Source organism: Bubalus bubalis, chromosome 5 (genome assembly GCF_019923935.1).
Source record: "Bubalus bubalis isolate 160015118507 breed Murrah chromosome 5, NDDB_SH_1, whole genome shotgun sequence".
NCBI classification, from domain to species: Eukaryota; Metazoa; Chordata; class Mammalia; order Artiodactyla; family Bovidae; genus Bubalus; species Bubalus bubalis.
The window spans coordinates 58606538-58624254 of NC_059161.1; the positions used below are offsets into that span (position 1 = coordinate 58606538).

General features: G+C 40.4%; 1 long non-coding RNA gene across 1 annotated transcript; it reads right to left on the minus strand.

Moving 5' to 3' along the window:
- Positions 1-7910: 7910 nt before the first annotated feature.
- Positions 7911-17525, minus strand: LOC123333722. The gene is made up of 2 exons (XR_006551205.1): positions 15018-17525; positions 7911-11575 (listed from the first exon to the last, which is right to left on the minus strand). It is a non-coding gene; the product is annotated as an uncharacterized LOC123333722 (long non-coding RNA).
- Between the last annotated feature and the right edge of the window lie 192 nt (positions 17526-17717).

Below are 17717 nucleotides of genomic sequence, written 5' to 3' on the forward strand. Positions count from 1 at the left end.
AAGGAAATTTTGGTCTGGTGTTCAGAAGCAAGATGGGTGTTTCAGTTGCAAATTACAGATCAGACACATAGAGGGGAGTGTTTGACAGCTTCCATGGTGTAAAGACTCCAACCATGACCAATGTCAAGCTATCAGCTTTCAAAATTTCTATAAAATTCACAATTGGGAGATGGTAAAATTTGGCTCTAAAACAACTCAGGAGTAGAATAATCACTTTTATTGGAATTAGAGCTACATGTATGAACTCATCCCATATATGCATATATGTAATATATGTATTTATATAATGTAAATATATGCAAATGTATGTATTAATATATTGTACAATACTTATATGTATATATAGATAATATAGAATATCAGATCAGATCAGGTCAGTTGCTCAGTCATGTCCGACTCTTTGCAACCCCATGAATCGCAGCACGCCAGGCCTCCCTGTCCATCACCAACTCCCGGAGTTCACTGAGACTCACGTCCATCGAGTCAGTGATGCCATCCAGCCATCTCATCCTCTGTCGTCCCCTTCTCCTCCTGCCCCCAGTCTCTCCCAGCATCAGAGTCTTTTCCAATGAGTCAACTCTTCGCATGAGGTGGCCAAAGTACTGGAGTTTTAGCTTTAGCATCATTCCTTCCTAAGAAATCCCAGGGCTGATCTCCTTCAGAATGGACTGGTTGGATCTCCTTGCAATCCAAGGGACTCTCATACATAAGTATATATACATATACCTAAGTACAGTTATTAATGTGTGTATGTATATACATAAATTCATCCCCAGTTCTTTCCACTAGGTCCTGAAAACAAATATCCTAAAGAATGAGTCTACTCAGTGTTCAGATCTTCTTGGTTTCTGGATTTTATGTTACACTAAATCAGAACCAGGAGTCTTCGGAGAAATAATTGATTTGGTGGCTTGGGCAAGAAAAATACAGGATGTGCCTGATACGTCTTTTGTGAGCTGTAAAATAACACAATGTTCAAAGAAGGAAAGGCACTTGTGAAAAGAACATTGAAGCCAACTCAAAAAGGCACTCACTGGCCAATTCTGGGAAAATTTTCAATATCCAAAGGAAATGACAGCATCATATTACAACCCACTGAATAATATAGGAAGCCATGATTTGATTTTGATATAAGCAAATAAACAAATTAAAACTTTGATGAAGAATAATACCTTGTCATGGTTTCATATTACCTCTTCCACAAAATACTTATTAATTGCAAAATGTACAAAAGTGTTGGACTGTGAAGAAAGCTGAGTGCCAAAGAATGGATGCTTTTGAACTGTGGTGTTGGAGAAGACTCTTGAGAGTCCCTTGGACTGCAAGGAGATCCAACCAGTCCATTCTAAAGGAGATCAGTCCTGGGTGTTCTTTGGAAGGACTGATGCGAAAGCTGAAACTCCAGTACTTTGGCCACCTCATGCGAAGAGTTGACTCATTGGAAAAGACTCTGATGCTGGGAGGGACTGGGGGCAGGAGGAGAAGGGGACGACAGAGGATGAGATGGCTGGATGGCATCACTGACTCGATGGGCGTGAGTTTGAGTGAACTCTGGGAGTTGGTGATGGACAGGGAGGCCTGGCGTGCTGCGATTCATGGGGTCACAAAGAGTCAGACATGACTGAGTGACTGAACTGAACTGAACTGAACCTTATAGTGAATAATACTTAAGTCACCCTACTGATAAAATGATCAAAATAAACATATCTAAATATGGGCTATATTGAAGCCATGAGCCATTTGATAAGATACAATGAGGAGTAAACATTGACAACTGTATATTTCTGCATAAGAGTAATTAGCCCAAATGTAATTGTGAGGAAACATCAGAATAACTCAATTTACAAGAATAACTGGCCTATGGCAACCCACTCTGTTCTATGAAATCCCATGGACAGAAGAGACTGGCGGGCTACAGTCCATGGGGTAGCCAGAGTCAGACTTGGCAACTAAACCAGCCAGGAACAGGGCTGAAGACCAAGACCAACCAAAAGCTTCAAGAGTATCAAAGTGACAGAAGTCAAGGAAGTCATAGGAACTGCTCCAGGACAAAGACAATTAAACCGACATAGTGACTAAATGTAATGAGTTATCTGGTGTGGATTTTTTTTTTTTTCACTATAAAGGATATAATTGAACACTTGATGAAACTTGAATGGGTATCTAATCTAATGAGAATTAAATAGAAGTAATGTATTATTTTGAACTTCTCAATTATTATGGTTATATGAAATTCTTGATTATTATGGATCTGCAGAATGTTCTTGTTTATAGAAAATATACACCAAAGTATTGGAAATGATGGGGCATCTTGTTGGCAGCTTACTCTCAAATAGTTCAGGAAAAAAGTTATTTGCATGGTACTTGCAACTGTTTTTTATATAAATTTAATATACGCTGATCTGTCCTACCTTCCTAATTGTTATAACTCAATCAGAAGACACTAAATTAGTTTCCCAAGTTAACTACTTCTTTGTATACAAAATTTTAACTGAACAAAACTCTTCCTTATTTATTACTTAAATGTTTTTCCTAGTTAACTCAATTCCGTATGTGTTTTTTTTTTCTTATATCAACCATCCAAAGTAGTTTGGAAATTGCCTACTTGATGCTTGAATAGATAAAATGAAGGGGAAATAGTTTGGTAATGAATAGTCACTAAAACAAGGATACCTATTGAATATCTATGTCATGCAAGACACCACACAAAATATATCACATGCATTTTGGAATTGTTAGCCACGAAGCTGGACCAGGATTTCAGTTCAACCTGTATTCAGTTCACCCTGTATTTTTTAACTCCATATCAGCTCCATATCAGCTGCCAACATGATTCAGGATATAGTGGCTCCTCAGAGTGCTGTGTCCAGAAGGGGGAAGAAGCTACCTGGCTTCTCAGGGAAAAATGCCTCACCTAATGGTCCATGTCTGCTGGGGTGGGGTGGAGAGGAGAATGCAAGTAGTATATATTTACCAACATTTTGACTGTAAAATGTTGTCTTCCTAAACATTAAATCTAACCTCATGAGAAACTAATGTTAAAGAAAGGACCATATCCCTGAATCCTTAGTCTTTTTGGCTACACTGTGCACCTTATGAGGTCTTAGTTCTGGATGAGGAATCAAACCTAGGTTCTCGGCAGTGAGAGTAGGGAGTCTTAACCATAGGACTGCCAGGGAATTCCCACTAAGTTCTTATAAATAAATGGAAAAGGACATCCAAAGGAATCTAACAGTTAAAGAAGCCAGCAGGAAATGGTAATTATGTTATCAGCCATTTATATTGCTTTTCTGTTGTCTGTTCTTTTTCTATTGCCAGTCACTTTACTAGGTGTGAAAGTCACTCGGTTGTGTCTGACTCATTGTGACCCCATGGACTGCAGCCCTCCAGGCTCCTTTGTCCATGGGATTTCCCAGGCAAGAATACTGGAATGGGTTGCCATTTCCTTCTCCAAGGGCTCTTCCTGACCTAGGGATTGAACTTAGGTCTACTGCATTGTAGGCAGATTCCTTACTGTCTGAGCCACCAGGGAAGTACTGAAGAAGAAGAAAAAAAAAATACCCCTTGCCTTTGAGTTCAAAATTCACAGTTGGTGGGACCAACATACAACAAATAAATACAGAAATATGGAGAACACAACACATTCTTCTGTCAAAGACAAGTGGGCAAGGATTGGGCCACTCAGAATCTGTGTCTTAAGTGTTAAGAGTCTGTCAGTTGAAGGAGGAGGAGAGAGTACTCCAAGTGGAGGTAAGAGTATGCTAAAGGTAAAGCTGTGCTAAAGGTAATAGGTAAAGGTAAAGTTGAACTGTGGTGTTGGAGAAGACTCTTAAAAGTCCTTTGGACTGCAAGGAGATCCAACCAGTCCATCCTAAAGAAAATCAGTCCTGAATATTCATTGGAAGGACTGATGCTGAAGCCGAAGCTCCAATACTCTGGCCACCTGATGTGAAGAACTGACTTATTTGAAAAGACCCTGATGCTGGGAAAGATTGAAGGCGGGAGGAGAAGGGAATGACAAGATGAGATGGTTGGATGGCGTCACCGACTCAATGCACCTGAGTTTGAGTAAACTCCGGGTATTGGTGATGGACAGGGAGGCCTGGCATGCTGCAGTCCACGGGGTCACAAAGAGTAGAACACAACTGAGCAACTGAACTGAACCAAAGTTGTGAAAATGTTTGGTGTGTTTAAGGAATTTTGGTGTGGCAGAAATATCGTGTGTGAGTGTGTGTCTGTGTCTGTGTGTATTCACATGCCCTGTGACTTGGGAGAAAGGAAGGGCAGGAGATAACACTGAAATAGTAGCTAGGTACTATATTGTAAAGTTAAATGAACAGGGTGACAATATACAGCCTTGATGAACTCCTTTTCCTATTTGGAACCAGTCTGTTGTTCCATGTCCAGTTCTAACTGTTGCTTCCTGACCTGCATACAGATTTCTTATGAGGCAGATCAGGTGGTCTGGTATTCCTATCTCTTGAAGAATTTTCCACAGTTTACTGTGATCCACACAGTCAAAGGCTTCGGCATAGTCAATAAAGCAGAAATAGATGTTTTTCTGGAACTCTCTTGCTTTTTCCATGACCTAGTGGATGTTGGCAATTTGATCTCTGGTTCCTCTGCCTTTTCTAAAACCAGCTTGAACATCAGGAAGTTCACAGTTCACATATTGCTGAAGCCTGGCTTGGAGAATTTTGAGCATTACTTTACTAGCGTGTGAGATGAGTGCAATTGTGGGGTAGTTTGAGCATTCTTTGGCATTGCCTTTCTTTGGGATTGGAATGAAAACTGACCTTTTCCAGTCCTGTGCCCACTGCTGAGTTTTCCAAATGTGCTGGCATATTGAGTGCAGCACTTTCACAGCATCATCTTTCAGGATTTGGAATAGCTCAACTGGAATTCCATCACCTCCACTACCTTTGTTCGTAGTGATGCTTTCTAAGGCCCACTTGACTTCACATTCCAGGATGTCTGGCTCTAGGTCAGTGATCACATCATTGTGATTATCTGGGTCATGAAGATCTTTTTTGTACAGTTCTTCTGTGTATTCTTGCCATCTCTTCTTAATATCTTCTGCTTCTGTTAGGTCCATAGCATTTCTGTCCTTTATTGAGCCCATCTTTGCATGAAATGTTCCCTTGGTATCTCTGATTTTCTTGAAGAGATCCCTAGTCTTTCCCATTCTGTTGTTTTCCTCTATTTCTTTGCATTGATCACTGAAGAAGGCTTTCTAATCTCTTCTTGCTATACCCTGTTTATTTAACTTATATGCAGAGTACATCATGAGAAACGCTGGAGTGGAAGAAACACAAGTTGGAATCAAGATTGCCGGGAGAAATATCAATAACCTCAGATATGCAGATGACACCACCCTTATGGCAGAAAGTGAAGAGGAACTCAAAAGCCTCTTGATAAAAGTGAAAGCGGAGAGTGAAAAAGTTGGCTTAAAGCTCAACATTCAGAAAACGAAGATCATGGCATCCGGTCCCACCACTTCATGGGAAATAAATGGGGAAACAGTGGAAACAGTGTCAGACTTTATTTTTCTGGGCTCCAAAATCACTGTAGATGGTGACTGCAGCCATGAAATTAAAAGATGCTTACTCCTTGGAAGGAAAGTTATGACCAATCTAGATAGCATATTCAAAAGCAGAGACATTACTTTGCCAACAAAGGTTCATCTAGTCAAGGCTATGGTTTTTCCTGTGGTCATGTATGGATGTGAGAGTTGGACTGTGAAGAAGGCTGAGCGCCGAAGAATTGATGCCTTTGAACTGTGGTGTTGGAGAAGACTCTTGAGAGTCCCTTGGACTGCAAGGTGATCCAACCAGTCCATTCTGAAGGAGATCAGCCCTGGGATTTCTTTGGAAGGAATGATGCTAAAGCTGAAACTCCAGTACTTTGGCCACCTCATGCGAAGAGTTGACTCATTGGAAAAGACTCTGATGCTGGGAGGGACTGGGGGCAGGAGGAGAAGGGGACGACAGAGGATGAGATGGCTGGATGGCATCACTGACTCGATGGGCGTGAGTCTGAGTGAACTCCGGGAGTTGGTGATGGACAGGGAGGCCTGGCGTGCTGTCATTCATGGGGTCGCAAAGAGTTGAACACGACTGAAGGACTGATCTGATCTGATGTTGTAAAGGTATTTACTGCTTAGATAAAAAAAAAACTTTAATTTTTCTCTAAAGACAGTGGGAAGCCTGCCCAAACAGCGGGGTTGTTAGGTAGAAGAGGTGGCCATTAACTCTGACAGCATGCGGGAGAATGAACAGGCAAAAGAGACCAGAGGCAGACTGATCACCAGAACTAAGGCAGAGGTGATGAGGTTGGTTTAGAGGCCAAAACGGAAACATCTCTCATTGATATAACATCAGAAGGCTTTGTTAACTGACTTGATGAAAAGATGAGAGAGGAGGAAGGGTAGGGATGACACAAAGATATTATTATGCAGAAGGAAGGTCATAGAAAGCAGATCACAACAGAAGTAGGATCTGGAGTAGACAATAAAGTAATTATTTTCCCCTTGCTGTGCTGGGCTCTTTACATATAATCTAACAAATCCATTTACAGGTGAGGGAACAGAAACTTGGAGAGATTTTTTTTTTTTTAATTCAAATCGCATTTGGAAAGTGTGAAAATTTTGCAATGTTTTGAAAATACAAGATGTATCTTGGCTGTCTGACAACCAGTGGGAAACTCCAGCAGGAAGTGTAAAACACAGATGTGGAGTGACAATGAGAGCCTGGGACCAGAGCTGTAGCTATGGAGCCAGCTTTTCAAAGCCATAAAAGGAGAAGATCACCCAGAGAGAGAATACAGTCTTCAGGCTGGAAGACTTGAGTCACCAGAATCAGGGGTTAATCAAAGTGTCACGTTCTATGAAGATATCAAATAAGATGAAGACTGGAGTCAGTTATGGGATTCAGAAATTAGAACTCTGATAGAAATGGCTCTGATGTAAAGATAGAAGTCATTACCAAGTCTTAAATCTGTGCCAGTACTTAAAAATAAGGCTGGGTCTGCTATTACACTGAGGCAGAGACCACTACATTCATTTAGCAAAATGGTAGAAATGGGGCCAAAAGGAGCCTGAATAGGAAATGTCTACAAAGGAAGGGAAATGACTCTGAACCTAAAATGTTTGAAATTTATGTGAATATTTAGCTATACCTTCTGGATATAATGTGGCATAATGAAAGTTTCGGTCCTGCTTATTCAGGACTATGTGTACATCACTGACTGTCTCCGGATCTCAGTTTCAGTATGTGTAAAACCATCATCTCTGAATTCCCTCCAGTACAGTAAAAACTCTTTGAGTCTATGGCAGAACCAAGACAATGTTAAGTGGCTGCCTTAAAACTCACTTGATGTTTTACAGAATAATTAAGAAATGTTAAAAAAAAAAAAAGAATTTTAGCTACTATTTGAAATCAGTATATTTTTTCATTTGCCATTTAAAAATTCTGGTTTGAAATTTAACTAGAGATTTATTGCTGTTGAAGTGAAATTTTTAAAGAGAACCATTTATTTGTTTCTACCAATTGCATGCTGTGAACTTAGGTTTTAAAACTTCTCTCTTGCTATATGATAGAGAAAGCCATAGAGAAAATGGCTTAATATTTAATGCCCAAGGGAAAGACTTCTGTTGCTCAGAAACACCCGCACCCAATTTTTAAATAATTTCATTGGCAAAAGAAAGCATACCAGAAGTGGCCAAAATTAATATGTCAAGTAACTAATATGTCAAATGTTTCTATAATTTCTATTGGACAAACCATCAACTGACTAGAAAAAAATCGAAGTGGGAAGAAAGAAACAGAAAATGAAAACAGAGTGAATTTTTAGTTAAAATAATACTATGGCCTTAAGAGTAGGAGGTGAAATGCCAAAATAAAACAAACAAATAAGTATGAATTTTTTATAATAACAAAAACTGAAATAACAAGCTGTTTTGAAATCAGCTCTAAAGTGAATTCAAAATAGAATAAAAAAGCATCAAACTTTCTCATCATTTCTTAAAAAAAAGGAATGAAAGATCCCAGAGGCTCTGAACTAAACTATTGGCAAAAACATGTCTCTTATGGGCATTTTGCCCAAAATATGATTTCTTCAAAACAGGATGTCCACTATTCATCATAGACCCATTAATTCTATTCCCAATATAAAAATCACATATGGCTTTTGCAACCAATCCAGGACTAAAAGGTCGAAATCATATCACAAAGGTAATGTATATAAGCACAAAGAAAGTGTATTTTAAAATATTTTACATTTTAGTAAAATATGCACCCAATATTTCAAATCAAATGTCACTCATTTTCTAGAAAGGAAAGAACGAAGCTTTGCAGGGTGGTGAGCAGAATCTGAGGGAAGTCCAAGGGAAATGGCAGCAAACACACTGAACAAATTGTATGGTCAAATGGTCTTCTAGTTGCTCTGAACAAGGAGAAATTATATAATAGAGAGGAACAGACCTGACTCCATATTGGATCTAGTCCTCTTCCTGTGCCGAGTCATGCTGGCTCAGCACCACTGTTGCCTATACCCTGAACTGTAGAGAATAGTCTATTCTCAGGGCTCTGACCTCTGTTTACAGAGATAAAAAAGTTGCAGAGCAGAGAGTAACAGTTGTCTTGTTGGAGATTTATAGGAACATACTGACCTGACATACATGGGCAGCTGCAAGAACAGAGGATTCCTACACCAAGAAGTTTGCCACAACTAACCACACCCCTCCCTCACCTTGCCTTTAAAAGTGTTTTGCTGAAACCCTTCAAAGAGTTTGGAGTTCTTTGGCCACGAGCCACCTGTCTCCTTGCATGGCTCTGCAATAAACCTTTCTCTGCTCCAGACTCTTGAGTTTTCATTTAGTTTGGCCTCACTGTGCATCGGGCATACACACTTGTGTTCAGTTACAATCAGGGAGGCCGTTGTGGGCTAACGAATGGGATCCAGACAACTATCCAATTGGTACCCTGTTCATAGCTAATTCTCCTCCAGTGGAAGGACCTTGGTCAATCACAGTCGTGGGCCCACCCCTTTAGAATAACTGATACTAACATTCATTCTGTACGAGCAGAAGGGTCTTTTCTCTTTCAGATAACAGTTACAGAGACAAGTACCTGCCTTGAATATAAATGGAGTGAAATTCACAGTTCCTTTGAGGAGATTTCAGGCAAGTCTTTAGAATGTTCTCTGGTTCATCTGGTAGATGGGGAGGAGCCTGCACGGATGCTCCCTAGGGAGGAAGAGGACAGCTGGGCTGGCTTATGGCTCAGACCCTCTTGCAATCTCTTATGCCAAACTTAGATCTATTTGAAGAAAGGAGTAAAAGGCCTTGGAGCTTTGTTTTACTTTTTTGCAGTGGGCCCTGCCTGCTTTCAGGGAGCTTTGGCCCGCTGGGAAAATTTCTCTGAGACAATTTCCCATTGGAAACCACAGATAGGTCATTGACTGCTATTCAGGCTTCTATTGGCTTACACTTGGTTGACAATGCTGATGAGGTTGATCCCCTAAAGACCGAGAAACAGACTCCAACAATCTAAATAAATTATTGCACGCCTCCCAAAACTGAAACGTGACTTCTTGACTGCTACTGCGTGGAGTCAGTCTCCCTCATCACACCCCTGTGACCCTCTTGTCTCCTTTCACTCAGCTGGTTTAAGGAGCAAGACGGTTAGGGGCTAGGTAACATTGCTGTGTTCCCAAAAGGGATGAGAAGTCACAATCTATCAAATAGGTTAGGGAATGTCTGGAAGAGAAGCAATTCAAACTTTTGTGGCTCTAGTGGATACTGGCAACTACGTTACCATCCAACTGGGTCCCATTAGTGAGTGTATGGCCAAATTCAACTGCTGGGGTTTGGACAGAGTTCACAGTAACAAAGGGAAGTTAATATGACCCACAGAGTGGAGTCCTCTGTGTTGATTCAATGTATTATTGAATGTATTCAATGTATTATTATCTGGCTTCCACTGCTGAATGTGTAACTGGTAATTATGTTTTACATGCTTATATTGTAAATGCCAATAAGATCCAAAAGGGGTTCTTCCTGTTTGGGAAGAGCTGCATGTAGAGAGGTGCTGATACTTCTAGGGCCCTACATTTTCAATGATCCCTTTGAGCTACAAGTCTCTGTGACTGATGATGCTGCTAACAGGAGCTTCCAGCAAAGGGAGGTGGCCTCCACTTGGAGGTGCCCTTTAGGGTTGAGATTCATTGCCTCCTAGACACAACTACCAGTTTTCTCTCTTCTGAAAGCAACTGTCAGCTTACTATTGAGCTCTTATTGAAACTGAGTGCCTGACCCCTGGAGGAACTGTGATTCTCTGTCCTGGTATTTCCATTTTGGGATAGATCGACAGACTCAGTGACTAACAAAGTGAAAAGGATCCAGTAATGGAAATGGTACCTTCGAACATGCAGCCAGCCTGGCCCCAGAAGCATCTTGGCACTACATGAAAAAATGGCAGCTATTCCACTCCCCACCTGTAGCAATGTTGCTGGCTCAACGGCACCCTTGATTCACAGAGGTTCCCCATAATGTCTGGGCCTGCTTCACTGATGGTTTGGCTAAGCTGACATGTGGTGATGTCCACTGGGCAGCTGCAAACGGTCAGGCTCAGGGCCAGCGTATTCAGAATTCAAAGTGGACAGGGTCATTCTGCTCAAGAAACTCAAGGTCATTATTATAGCTTTGGCAAATATGACACTTGATAAATCTCATTATATTTTTACTGATTCTTGGGTTGTGGCCATGGCCTGATTATTTGGACTGTCACTTGGAAAAACCACAGACTGGAAGATTCAAGACAAACCCCTTTGGCACTGCTAACCTAGGAAACAAATAGTGCCTGCTGATTGAACTGTCTGAGTCATGCATGTAGGGGGACCCATTTGCTGCTGAAACTGACTGGAATCAAGCTCCTGGTTGAGCCTGCACTGCCAGACTGTCAGCGTTGCTTACTTGAACCATCATTAGACTAGACAGGTGACACATTAACCATTATGTTGGACACAAAGTAAAAGAACTTATGTTTTTGATCCACAGGCTACCCTTGCACGCCAAACTTCTGAGTCCTGACTAAAGCTGACCTAGTTGTCTGACAGCAGAGGCAACCACATGGCCGGGGCATCGCCCAAACTTGGTCCTGACACATTCATTACAGCTGACCTTTGACCTCTTCTTGGGGTTATCTGTGGTGCCTCACTGCTTACTAATACTTGTTTAGCCTATGTGTTACCGTTTCAGTGGGTCATGAAACTAATCTGTTTTATTTTGGCTTATATTTCTGGACGACTTTCAGTCTGGCAACTGGGGTGCCTTTTGTTGCAAAACAATTCAACAATGGGCTGGTAGTCAGGTATTCGGCAGGCTTTGAACACTCCCTGCAGTTCACTGGGATTTGGTATTGTTGAGAATTCAGGGATTCTTTCTTGTCAAAAATTGACTCAAAAGATGTCTGGCTCTGCCTCCTTCCTTTTCTTCTGGTCCACACACCTTGGTAAGGCAGTCTGGTCAAGGAACACAGTTGTCCTCAAAAAGGGACCATCTCCTCTCAGCTGTTTCCTGGGTAAAGAATAAAGGGTCAGAACAAAAGTGTTGGGAGATTATATAAAGCTCTTTTGAGATTCTCAAGTTCTTCTTGACCACTGAGTGTGATGCTTCCTCTGTTCCCTACTGGCAATCAGGTAAGTCTGGTTGGTAAACCTTCTGGAGGCGGCATGTAAAAGCAGACAGGGAATTCAAATTACTCTGGTTTACAAATATGGGTTTATTTCGATGACATGATCTTAGATAAATATGACTAATTGGCTGAGCACAGTGTTTGCTAAGTCCCTCTGTAGTGGGGAGCCAAAGAGGGGGGCATGATGGGTCTCCATAGGTTTTATAAAAATACCTTTGTCCTGCTTCTACCCAACCTGCCTGGATGAAAGGTCTGGGTGCAAGTAATGGTCAGCTAGCGAAAAGATGAAGTTACAGCTGCTGGAACAGGATATATCTTATGAATAAATGGAGAGAAAGCAACAGGAAAGAGCAAGTTTAACTCCAGGAACTTATGGGAATGAGAGGGACATTGATTGTTGTCTTTCAGAACTGCCCCTGGAGCTTTCCTCAAGCTTAAAAACACCCTGGTGAGGTTTCCCAAACTGTTACAAGCATCTCAAATTTAACTGACTGCTGGGCCTGCCACCTGTCTATCTCCTGCCACCTTCTTGAACCTCACAGAAGAGTCAAGACTTGCTTACCAGTCTTCTTTACCAGTCAATCCTAAAGGAAATCAACCCTGAATATTCACTGGAAGGACTGATGTTGAAACTCCAATACTTTGGGTACCTGATGCAAAGAGCCAATTCATTGAAAAAGACCCTGATACTGGATAAGACTGAAGGCAAAAGGAGAAAGGGGCAGCAGAGGATTAGATGATTAGATAGCATCACCGACTCAATGGTCATGAATCTGAGCAAACTCTGGGAGACAGTGAAGGAGAGAGGGGACTGGCATGCTGCAGTCCATGGGGTCACAAAGAGCTGGACATGACTCAGTGACTGAACAACTTCTTAACCTTACTAAGTCTGTGAAAACAGCAAAGGATGGCCCCCAGCTCCTGAAGAAATCCTTCCCTAACAAAAAACACCTGTCAGCATACCCCAGGCTTCGAGTTCTCTCTCCTACACCCCTTCTCTTAACTGTCCCTTTTTCATTTGTGGTATGGACAAATGCCACACACCTGGTGGTGTGGATCAAGGGCACAGGCCGGGTGACTTCCTTCGGGGCATTTTCTGCAAAAACAAGGACTAAACTCAATTGTTAAACTGAACTGAGAACTCAGGCTTCTCAGCTGGCCAGAAGGTCATGCTGGAGACACTGTTATCTGTGCCCTTGGCTGATGGAGGTCCCATTTGAAAGGCCTAACAATTGTAATGTAGGTATTAACTTGTATTGCTAGAAAACAGAGTGACTTTCACCTGGCATAATAGGCTTTCAAGTGTGTTAGGAAATACCACAAATAGCTCATGCAGGTCTAGGATGATTGGAGCTTGCTCCAAGATGAAGCTACCGTGATTATTTGGGCGAGCTTACTAGAGAGATGATAACGAATTTGTTATTTACATACAGGCTAAGGGATGTGATCTTAAAATGGAAACCATCCACTTTGAAAAACTGGTATGAAATTTGTGCCTATCTTGAGCTAAAACGATCAATGATACTATTTCTTTCCTGGAAGTGTTCAGGTCCACTTAAATTCATGGCTGTAGTTGTTGTGGAGGATACACTGTCCGAGATTGTGGCCTCACAGGCCAAGGTGGAGTCTGTGCAATTGCTCCTGGAATGCCTGGGTGAATGCTTCAGTCTGAGTAGGAGGGTTAATGCAGAACTGTAAGGACAGCTGGCCTCCTGAGGCACATCCTTACTAGGTCACATGATTTGTCTGGCTGGATTGGACCACAGCCCTGGGATGCACAGCTGAGAGCAGTGCTGCAGGTTGACTTCATCCTGGTATTTGGAATCCTGTTCACAGTAGTCTTAATGCAATGCTGTATGAAACTCACTGAGCTGATCTGGTTGCAGCTAAGTGGCAGAATTTAACAAAAATGACACAGATAACACATGTGGGGGTGTGCATCTCATCCTCAGTGTAGGAATATGCTGAGGCTACACTTCCCTTCAGAAGACTATACACGTGTACACCCATAGAAACTATTTCTAACGGGTAAATTATGAAGTAGAATCAAAATATACATAACAGTACATTTGTTCTCTGTAAATATAATTCTAGTTTTCTCATGTTAAAATTATATACAAAGTTTTGTGAAGCAGCTGTCTTTGTGTATTATATAAACTGAGTTTTCTTGAAATGGTTGGATGGCTTTGGTAATTCTGTTCTCTTATTGTGTATCAAGAAATTCCTTTTATATGATAAAGACTTATGGTTTAGGCAAATTCTGGCTGAGTAATATCTGGATATTTTATTTTACATATCAAAGTACCATAAACTGTCAACAGCCAAATTGCTGGTATGCTTCATGCTTCATATTTTGTTCTTAGTACATTTTGCCATATTTTAACTGAAGTAATTAACTTCCTATAAAGAAAATATTTAACTTTCTAACCACTGATGGCGAGCCTTCCTGTTCAGTCTTTAGTTGAGAAAAAATGCCATTAATAAACATTTCACTTCACTTTAAGCATTGAAAAACCAATAAAGCCCATTATAAAAATTCAAACATTAGAAATAGAGAGTAAAAAGTGAATGTCTTCCTTCACTTACATACTAGCTTTCTCTCTCCTCTTTTGCAGAATTCCAATCTCTCCAACAGATAAACACATATAATTTACTGTGATACTGATCTATGCTTTCCTCTTGCTGCCATTCTTCCTCTCCCAGGTAAGAAAGTATCAAGACTATTTCAACTCTCTTGCCTTAGGGAATGTTTATGTGGGTGAAGCAACAGAACAGGAGAAAATGGCTGAGTGGTTTTAAGAGACCACTTGGCTTTAAGAGACCACCATATGGGTAATAGTTATCTCAAGGTGGGTGAGCACTGGACATTGGAGGGACTCTCCTGAAGATACTGCTCTATGCAAGGGGCCCCAGACTGGCATAATTTGGAATGAGGTAAAACAGTAAAAGATAACTAAGGCTGAATATCCTATCAGCCTAATGGGTAGGGGAATAGAATTGGATGGAAGACTATCTATATAAAATATTTAGATATATCTTCTACGTGTAGATCAAACTGTGAAGACAGATTTATAACCATTACATGCACACATCCCTCTGCCTCTGGTAAAACAAGTCTAGCAATACCTTCTTTCTGTAACTTTTTTAAAGGTTTTTACATACGCTATAAAACTTGATCCTCAAACACTTTTACAAAGGAGTATACTGTGGCAGAGGCTGAGATTTATTCCAGAATATATAATTATTAAGGGTTTCCCAGGTGGTACAGGAGGTAAAGAACCCGCCTGCCAACACAGGAGACGTAAAGATACGTGGGTTCAATACCTGAGTTGGGAAGATCCTCTGGAGGAGGGCACAGCAACCCACTCCAGTATTCTTGCCTGGAGAATCCCTTGGACAGAGGAATCTGGCGGGCTATAGTTCATAGGGTTGCAAAGAGTCAACACAACTGAAGCGACTTAGTACACATGCACATAATTAAGTTCTAGGACAAACATTCACCAAAAAAAAAACCTACATTCCTTTCTTTTATACTGTATTTGGTATGTATATACTCAACATATATAAGCCTGACACCCTTATCTATGACAGGTACATATGTTACTCTTAGGGCAAACTGCAGCCATAAGGGCTTTCAACATGAGAACATGAGTGATACCATGTATATTCAAGGCAGACCATTTAAAATTTCAAGAAGTTGAAGTTCATTAAAGGCTTAAGATAATTAAAACACTGCAGAGTCTTCTCTGAGGGAATTTTGGACTTCTAAGTCTCAGTCTTCCTCTCTCCTTCCGTTTCTTCCTCGATCCCTCCCTCTTCAAATTTACAGTTTATAGCTTCAAATATAAGGAGAATAAGGGACTTCTGCTTATAACTAAGATAGCCAAGATGGAGTAAGAGGGACCAGGTTTAGTTTTTGACCTGAAACAACTAAGAAGCGGGGCCACATTTGTATTTTCAGATACTGGGCACTGGTACTACAGAACAGTCATCTTTTAGGAAGGATTAAGTGCCCAGATTAATGTGAAGAGTTTTTTAGGCCACAGTGTGGAGAGGAGACTCAGAGGGAGCTGAGGGAGTCCAGAAGATAGAGAGGCTTAGAGTTACAGGACAGAGTATTAGAGAGTTCCAAGACTGCCAGGGCTCTGCAGAAGGCCCTCTCAAATCTTTAGCAGAGTGTTCACCATCAGATATGTGTAGGAAAAGTAAGAGCCACCTAAAAGGAACAATCACTGGGGCGCAGAGAGGGCTGGGAAAAGTCTGAGTTCCCACTAGTCAGTGTGTACAACCTCACAATCCAGTATCAGCTAGGGTCTAAAGGAAGCGAGAGGGGCTATAACAATATCACACAATGAATATTTCAGAGCCCCCTCTCCCTCAAAAAAATCTATCAGGGATAAAGACTATCATTTCATAAAGAAAAAGAGGCCAATTCATCAGAGGAACATAATCGTCTCACGTTTATGCATTTAATAACACAGTCTCAAAAAACATAAAGCAAAACCTGAAGCAACTGCCAAGTGAAACAAATTCAGTTACAGTTGGAACTTTCAATCCTCCTCTCTCAATAATTTATAAAATAAAGAGGCAGAAAATAGGTAAGGATACAGTATATTTGAACAAAAATATCAACCAACTTGACCTGACTGATATGTATAGCACATGCCACCTAATATGAGCAGCATGTGCGGTTTTCAGGGGTACACAAAACATTTTTTAAAGTCACAATAAGTTTAAAAGGTTTCAATTCATATAAAGAATACTTTCTTTTTTTAAAAAAAAAAAAAAAAGAATACTTTCTTAACCATACATTAGAAATGAACAGCAAAGATCTTTAGAAAATTCCCAGTATATTGAAACAAAATAACACAATTTTGAACAACCCAAAGGTTAAAGAAGAAATCAAAAGGGAATTTAGAAAGATTTGAACTGAATGAAAGTGAAAAGATAAAATATAAAAATTGTGGGATGCTTCTAATATAAAACTTGGAAGATTTATAGCACTAAAGGAGTGTTTTAGTTGAAGAAAATATGAGAAAATTTTAATAACCTTGGCTTTCTTAAGATTGCTTAAATATGACTTCAAAAGCAGAGTATAAATTTAAAAAAATGAATAAACTGGACTTCATTAAATTAAAAACTTCTGCTCTTTGAATTACACTCTAAAGAAAATAAGGCAAGCCATGGATTAAGAAAATATTGGTAAAACATCTATCTAACAAAGGCTTTTTACCCAGCATATATAAACAGCTCTTACAATGCAATAAGAAAAACAGCCTAATAAAACACACATGAAATATTTGAACAAAGATATTGTCAAAGAATTTATATAGATTGCAAATGAGCATATAAAAATTGCTTTAAGAAAAAGCAAATTAGAAACACAAAGTGTTATACTATACACCCACTAGAATGGACAAAATTTTTAAAAAAAGACTGGCCATACTGAGGACTGACTAGGATCTGGAGAGCAACTGGAACCCTAGGATTGGAGCAGAGCAGCAGTCTGGGTTCATAGAACGGGAGCTCTGCTGGGACCAGACAGCCTGGATTTTAGTCTTCACTCCTGAGGCTTTGGGAAAGTCTGTATTCCTTCTATCACTATTATCAAATACCAGTAACAACTGGTTCTGTTTATTTCATCAAGCTCTAGTGATGATCAGGTGAGATAATGGGAAACCACTTTGTAAACATGGGGTACAATGTTATTTGGGCTTCCCTGTTGGCTCAGTGGTAAAAAAATCTGCCTGCCAATGCAGGAGCTATGGGTTCAATCCCTGGGTTGGGAAGATCCCCTGGAGGAAGAAAATGGCAACTCGCTTCAGTATTCTTGCCTGGAGAATCCCATAAGCATGACAAAGAGCTGGACACAACTGATCGACTGAGCACACACGCACTAATGTTATTCTTTCAAAAATAAAATTAATGTGAATACATACATAAACATATTTTTAAAAAGGCAATTTAAAGAAAACGATAATGAAAATATCATGCTAAAATCTTTTCATGATTTCTCATTGCTGT